Here is a 7,897-nt window from a genome sequence, read left to right on the forward strand (position 1 = left end):
AAAAAAACATTTATAAATAAAAGTTTTTCCCCTTTTTTTTATAGGTGATCACATGCCTCTGTTCTCAGCTGCACAAGAGCTGGGGGGAGGAGAAGCAGCAGCAGCACACTGATCTTCCTGGTGAAAGGCTGTGCAGGGGAAAGGGACAAGTCTGATCATTGGAGGAGAGCAGACTGAGTTCCCAGCATAGCTAGAGAACTGACCACTTTGTGCTCTCATGCCTAGTGTGGTCAGTTTTTAAAGATTTCACACAAAGGAAGGAATACAAAGAGGACAGGTTACTTTTTCATATAGGTACATGGTACAGCAGGCACACATCAGGAATACCAAATGTTGGGTTTACATATTCTTTAACCACGTGCCTCCCGCCATATAGCAGAATGACTTCAGCGAAGTGGTTTCAATATCCTGACTATGCATCATATGACGTCCTCACAATATTAAGCCGCTGTGCACCCCCGGGGGCGCCTCATCGTGGCGATCGTTGTTTTGGGGTGTCAGTCTGACACCCCGCAACACCGATCTAGGTAAAGAGTCTGTGGCAGAGACTCTTTACCATGTGATCAGCCGTGTCCAATCACGGCTGATCACGATGTAAATAGGAAAAGTCAGTTGACAGGCTTTTCCTCACTCACGTCTGACAGACGCGAGTAGAGGAGAACCAATCGGCGGCTCTCCTGACAGGGGGGGGGGGGGGTATGTGCTGATTGATTGTTTGTCAGAGCAGCCCCCCCTAGGATCCCACCCAGGACCACCATCCTGCTGCCCAGGACCACCAGGATGGCCATCCACACTGGACCACCAGGTATGCCCACCTAGACCCCCAGGGAAATGCACATCTGTCCCCAGGCAGCTGCCAATCAATGCCCACTGACAATGCCTACCACTGCTAGTGCCACCAGGGATGCCCATCAGTGCCTCATATCAGTGCCGTGTATCAGTGCCACATATCAATGCCCATCAGTGCCCAGAAGAACCACCTATCAGTGCCCAGCAGTGCCCAACAGTGCCACCTATCAGTGCCACCCATAAATACCCATCTTTTCAGCCTTTCAGTGCCCATCAGTGTCGCCTATCAGTGCCCATCAGTGCCCACCTGTGCCAGCCATGAGTGCCCACTAGTGCCGCCTATCAATGCCCATCGGTGCTGCATATCGGTGCCCATCAGTGCCGCCTACCAGTGCCCATCGTTGATGTCCGTCAGTGCCCGCTCATTCGTGCCACCTCATTGGTGTCACTTTATCAATGCCCGTCAGTGCTACCTTATCAGTGCCCATCAGTGAAAGAGAAAACTTACTTATTTACAACATTTTATAATGGAAACAAAAGCAAAAATTTTTGGTCTTTTTTATTTGTTTAGCAAAAAATAAAAACTGTATCGGTGATCAAATACCACCAAAAGAAAGCTCTATTTGTGGGAACAAAATGATAAAAATTTAGTTTGGGTACAGTGTTGTATGACCGCGCAATTGTCATTCAAAGTGCGACAGCGCTGAAAGATCACAATTGTCCTGGGCAGGAAGGTGTATAAGTGCCCGGTATTGAAGTGGTTAAAGGATGAAAGACTTTTCAGGTACCCAAAAGAACATTATAAAAATATTTTAAACCAGAACATTTTTATGAATATCTCATTAAAATATATTAAACCTCTGTTGCTATCAGATCCATCAAGTTTTATTTTAGTTGTCATATATTAGATTCCTCAGTCAAGTGATTGTACATACGGTACTATATATTTTTAACAAAATGTGAAATAAGGAGTGTATATCTCGAAGGCCCGGGCCCCTCTCTGTTGCCCCTTCTCTTGCCCTGGGCATATTTTGAAACGGTTGTGTCCCGGCTGAGCTCAGTCATGTAACAGAAACAGCCTAATTGTGTTCCTGAAGAAGGGAAATGTATGAAATCTGTTGAGAAAGATCTCTGTTAAAAATGTATAATATGTACAATCACTTGACTGAGGAATCTAATATGAGAATATATCAATGGTCAATGGGTATAACTGACACAAAAATAATGTATCTGGTAGCAGCAGAGTTTTAAAATATTTAAATGTGATAATAATAAGATTATACTGTTTTATATTATTTCTATAAGTTCTTCTTGGGTATCTGAGAAGTCTGTCATCCTTCACTATATTTTTATTTTTGGTAAAATCAGCCCAAGAGAAGAATCCCTGTGTGTAGTCCAAGAATCAGCCCAAGAAACAAACACAACCAGGACAGCATGTCTGCTTAGCATGTCCCTGTACAAATGTACATCACTACTGACGTGTTTCAGGGCCATGCCACTTTATCAGTGTGTGTACATTTCATATGTTTTTGGTAACCTTGAGTAGGTATGTTTTTTATGGTATTTGGAACGGTTTCTATATTGCTCTTAGGAAAACCAGTAGGATTCTGCCTCTCTGTTGTGTATCATGCTTGAAATACTAAAACTTGGTCATTAAAATACATTAATTCTCAGTTAGAGCAACTATATCTTGTGGCTGAGTTGTAGTACCAAACTTTACCAACAGGTGGAAGTAAAATCTGAAGCTACATGTCATGGTAAAATTTTTAAGTTTTGGGAGTAAATAGCAACTTAGTCTTTGTTCATAGAGGGAGTCCAAATAGGAGATTCGGGCTGGGTTCATAGTATTGCAAATTGGATGTGGTTTTTCCGCATCCGTTTCGCATAGCAGGAGATTGTGACCAGCTCTCTATGGAGCCGGTTCACACATCTCCGCAGTTGCTCCGCAGGAGTCCTGTGCATCTTTTGGTCAGTTTCAGGTCCAAATTCAGCCCAAAATTCAGGTTGAAATCGGACCTCAAACGTTGAATGGAGACACACTGGACTTCTGCTGTGAACCCAGCCTTAATCTATCTGGGAAATCAAATTTAAAGTGTTACTAAACCCAGGAGCCTGCATTCAATATATCTGGTCTCCCAGAGTACACTGAACATGGAAATGCAATAGTTTTAGTAAATTTAAACTGCTAAATATCTTTTCTCATCAGCAGTTAGAGCAGTCTTGTGACTTCTATCAGTGTCTGGTTAAAGCTTGTAGGAGGATTTTTCATTCTCGCCTGATCCGCTGTCTGGACAGTGCTGATTGGCCCTGTGCTGATCACATGCACTCGCCCTAGAAAAAACTCTCCAGCAATACACACCAAACTGAAAATGTGCAGCCTGACTCCTCATGCCCTGTTCTACCAGTAGATGGGTTGGAGTCCGTTAAAGAAGGGGAGGATCAAAGAAGACAGGATCAAGCATCCTTTTCACACAATGCAGAGGATTAACCCCTTAGGTTTCACAGTGAGTATAACAAGCGTGCTTTACTGCATATACAGACTGATTTTACTGTTACGGGTTTAGTAACCCTGTAAAATGATCAGGGCGGTATTTACCATAGTGGCACTTGTAGGCCAGTGCCTAGGCAGAAGGGTTAGAGAGGGCAGCACCAAGCCTCAAACATTTTTAAACTGTGGTATCATTTTCTGTCTTGTTTGTTTCCTCTTCCCTCAAATATATCGTACCTCTGGAAATGTGTGGCTTGTTGAGAGGAGTCAGAAGACGCGCTGCAGTTCAGGACTGTCCTATCAGTGTATGTCATGCAATAATAACAGCTAAGCAATAAAGAAAATTGAGTACTGTCCGTGATACTTTTTTTATTTGCACTAACATACAATTTTTCAGGACAAGCTTTCGGGTATGTCCCCTTCTTCAAGGTCCAAGCAGTACTGATTTACAAATTTTTAAGCAATAACAAATATATTTCTTGATAATGTAGTATGTGAACACTTCCATGATTTATATGGCAAATACAGGGAAAAACATATTTGAGATGCTTGTGACTTTCAGGGTGACATCAGAGGGAACTGTACAGATGGTTATCACTGCTGTCCAATACAGAGGAAGATAAAGAAGATAACAAAACTGTTTACCAGATGTAAAGCTTTTAAAGTGTTGAGTGCTTTACCCTTTGATGTGTCCTGTGACTCTGAAGCCCTAGATTGTGGACAGATGATTATTCTCTACCTTCTGCAGACTGATCCAAAGGCCAGCTGCAATCAAATGGGATTTAGTATCACAATGAGCAATTGCATTGTACTGTATACACAGTGCCTTGAAAAAGTATTCATACCCCTTGACATTTTACACATTTTTTCATGTTAAAACCAAAAACCTAAATGTATTTTATAGGGATTGTATGTGATAGACCAACACAAGTAGCACATAATTGTGAAGTGGAAGGAAAATGATAAATGTTTTTCAAAATGTTTTACAAATATCTGAAAAGTGTGGCGTGTATTTTTATTCAGCCCCCCTGAGTCAATACTTTGTAGAGCCGCCTTTCGCTGCAATTACAGCTGCAAGTCTTTCTGGGGATGTCTCTACCAGCTTTGCACATCTAGAGAGTGACATTTTTGCCCATTCTACTTTCCAAAATAACTCAAGCTCTGCCAGAATGGATGGAGAGTATCTGTAAACAGCAATTTTCAAGTCATATCACAGAGTCTTAATTGGATTTAGGTCTGGACTTTGACAGGGCCATTCTAACACATGAATATGCTTTGATCTTAAACCATTCCATTGTAGCTCTGGCTGTATATTTAGGGTCATTGTCCTGCTGGAAGGTGAACCTCGCAAGTCTTTTTCAAACTCTAACAGGTTTTCTTCTAAGATTGCCCTGTATTTGGCTCCATCCATCTTCCCATCAACTCTGACGAGCTTCCCTGTCCCTGCTGAAAAAAGCATCCCTACAACATGATGCTCCCACCACCATGTGGTTGCTCAGGGTGATGTGCAGTGTTAGTTTTCCGCCACAATTAGCATTTTGCTTTTAGGCAAAAACGCTCACTTTTGGTCTCTGACCAGAGCACCTTCTTCCACATGTTTGCGGTGTCCCCCACATGGCTTCTCGCAAACTGCAAACAGGACTTCTTATGGCTTTCTTTCAACAATGGTTTTCTTCTTGCCACTCTTCCACAAACGCCAGATTTGTAGAGTGCACGACTAATAGAAAAATGTATCTAATTCTCCCACCTGAGCTGTGGATCTCTGCAGCTCCTCCAGAGTTACCATGGGCCTCTTGGCTGCTGCTTTAATTAATGCTCTCCTTGTCCGGCCTGTCAGGTTAGGTGGACGGCCATGTCTTGGTAGTTTTGCAGTTGTACCATACTCTTTCCATTTTTGGATGATGGATTGAACAGTCCTCTGTGAGATGTTCAAAGTTTGGGATTTTTTTTATAACCTAACCCTGCTTTAGACTTCCACAACTGTATCCCTGACCTGCCTGGTGTGTTCCTTGGCCTTCATGATGCTGTTTGGTCGTAGTACATAGTACGCTGTTTGGTTGCAGTACGGAGATTTTGGTTAATTTCTGGAGTACAGCTTTAAAAAGAATTTATAAGATAATAATTCGTTAGAGGAAACGTTGCCACCCTTACAGTCACAGCTTTGACTCGTGACAGACACTTTTCCGATATGCAGTGCCTGCGGTGAAGGGCACACTTTATTTTGCTTAGTACTATGGAAGTAACAGCTAACCACAACCCTATCAGCCCCACCTCTCTCTGTGAGATATTGCTGGCACACATCTGTTACCATATCTGCAGAAACTCTTCAATTCCTGTGCATGTTTGGACACCTCAGCCCGCTTGTGCAGCTTGTAAAATAAAAAACAGAAAAAAGAAAAAAAAGCAGCCACGTGTTTGTGGTTATGCTAGCAATGGGGCCTATTTTGTAAAGGGTTATTGATTTTATTGGTAGATTTATCCAATCTTCTATTTAATTCTTGATCATATAAACACAACTTTCTACAAAACATGATATCTAATGTGCTACACAATATGTAGCTTTTTAAAGAAGCCTTAAATCTGCAGATATCATATCCAAGATGGTGCAGCCCAGCAGAAGCCTCAGGGGCTTATTGGATGTCTACACACAGGAGTTTTTCACAGGTAAACATGTGTAAAATGTGTTAAATCCATGTTCATTCTTACCAGAAGTTTGTTGTTAAAATGACTGGTCTGGCAATAGGAAATATTTAAAGAAGTATAGCCAAAGCTCGTTTTGGCTACACTTTTCCTATGGATCACAGGAGTGCAATTCATTTTGCACTCCTGTGACCCATTTTCAGCAGAGAGTGGGCTGGAGTCTGCTCTCTGCTGACATCACAGGAGTCGGTCCAGGGCCAGCGTCATCGTGACAATGGAAGTCAGGACCTGCTAGGACCAACACCCGGCTCAGCCTGAACCGGCTACTCCCCACCCCTCCACAGCCCAGCACTCCTGTGAGCAAGGAGGGGGGCAGAGCAGAGAGCTGGCATTGACAGTCTGCAGCTCTCTGCTTGGGGAGCTGTGAGAACCAAGCGATCAGTGGTGTTCGATCGCTCGGTTCTCAGTGTAGAGGCACCAGGGGACAGATGCAGCATCTGACTACGGTAAGTAATAATCTAAAAAAAAAGAAAAAAAAGAAAGAAAGCCATTTTTGTCTTTTAATGTTATGTTACCCAAATGAGAGCTGGGGAGTAATGCTGCTCTCAGCTTTTGATTGGCTGTTCCTTTTTTTCCTGGTTGTTGAGCAGCTTTATTTTAACTAAAACCAGTCTTGCTTTCTTCTACATATCTCATCCCATGGAAAAGAGTTGTTTTGAAAAAAAATGAATACAAGGATCAAAACTGTAAAAATTCTAAATCTCAAAATGGAAAGGTTCTCGTTGAGCCTGCCAATACATGGCTATGAATTGATTATTAATAAATTAGTAGCAGATTTCTACTCTGAAGAAATAGTTGTTTGTTCTTTCCCTGGGCAGACTGATTCTCAATGGCAGGATGTGAGTTCATAATAATCAGTTGGTGCACTCTCTGTGTTCTGATGAGAAAAGCTGCAGGGTCTTTGGAGTACCTTACCAAAAATGAAATTTCTTTTGCAGTGGATGCCTAAATTATGACTTGTATCTTAGTGCAGAGCTCTGGGAAAATCAGTGAGCCAATCACAAAAGCAGGAAATTACATTTTTGGAGGCGTTCTGTACACTATTTGTGTACTGAACACCTCCAGGTACCCATTGCGTAGGGCTTCCCACTATAGGGGCCACTCAGAATGTACCCAGGTCTCCCTTGCTAGTACAAAGGTTGCCGTCCGCAAGCACAGTTCCATCCAATAGGACCAACAACACAGGCTCAGTCTATGGGATGTCTTCTTAGAATTTATTGCGGAGTTCCACACAAAAATGGAGCTTCTGCTTTTCGGAATCCCCCCCCCCTCCGGTGTCACATTTGGCACCTTTCAGGGGGGAGGGGGGAGCAGATACCTGTCTAATACAGGTATCTTGCTCCCACTTCCAGGGAATAAATACCCACGCCACCTGCGGGTATCTACGCCACTTCCCATTTTCCCCCCGCTGTCTTCTGGGAGACACACGGGTCCCAGAAGAGAGCAGGGACCAGTGGGAATGGCCAGCGCGTGTCGTGCATGCGCAGTAGGGAACCAGGAAGTAAAGCCGCAAGGCTACACTCCCTGCTTCCCTTACTGAAGATGGCGGCGGCAGCACCCGAGAGCCGAGGGACAGGTCGGCTTCAGGTGCCGACATCGTGGGCGCCCTGAACAGGTAAGTGTCCATATTTTAAAAGTCAGTAGCTAAAGTATTTGTAGCTGCTGACTTTAAAAAAAAAAGAGGAACTCTGCTTTAAGCAGGAGAGTGGTTTAAGGACCAGGATGCTCCAAACAATAGCAGGAATAATAGGAGGACAGCTTCTTGCTAATCTTCTCTAAGCCTTTTTCTGGAGGTAACAGGGGATGGCCAGTATATCTAGGACAAGTCCCAGTCCAGTAGTATCTTCTGGTACTTAGTTCCCTTCTAACACTTGCAGACTCAAAAGCCCACAGCAAAGTCTTTACTCACACTGTTCCGGG

This window comes from Lithobates pipiens, unplaced genomic scaffold (assembly GCF_037356315.1).
Source record: "Lithobates pipiens isolate NorthernLeopardFrog02 unplaced genomic scaffold, aLitPip1_a1.2 Scaffold_19, whole genome shotgun sequence".
NCBI lineage: Eukaryota > Metazoa > Chordata > Amphibia > Anura > Ranidae > Lithobates > Lithobates pipiens.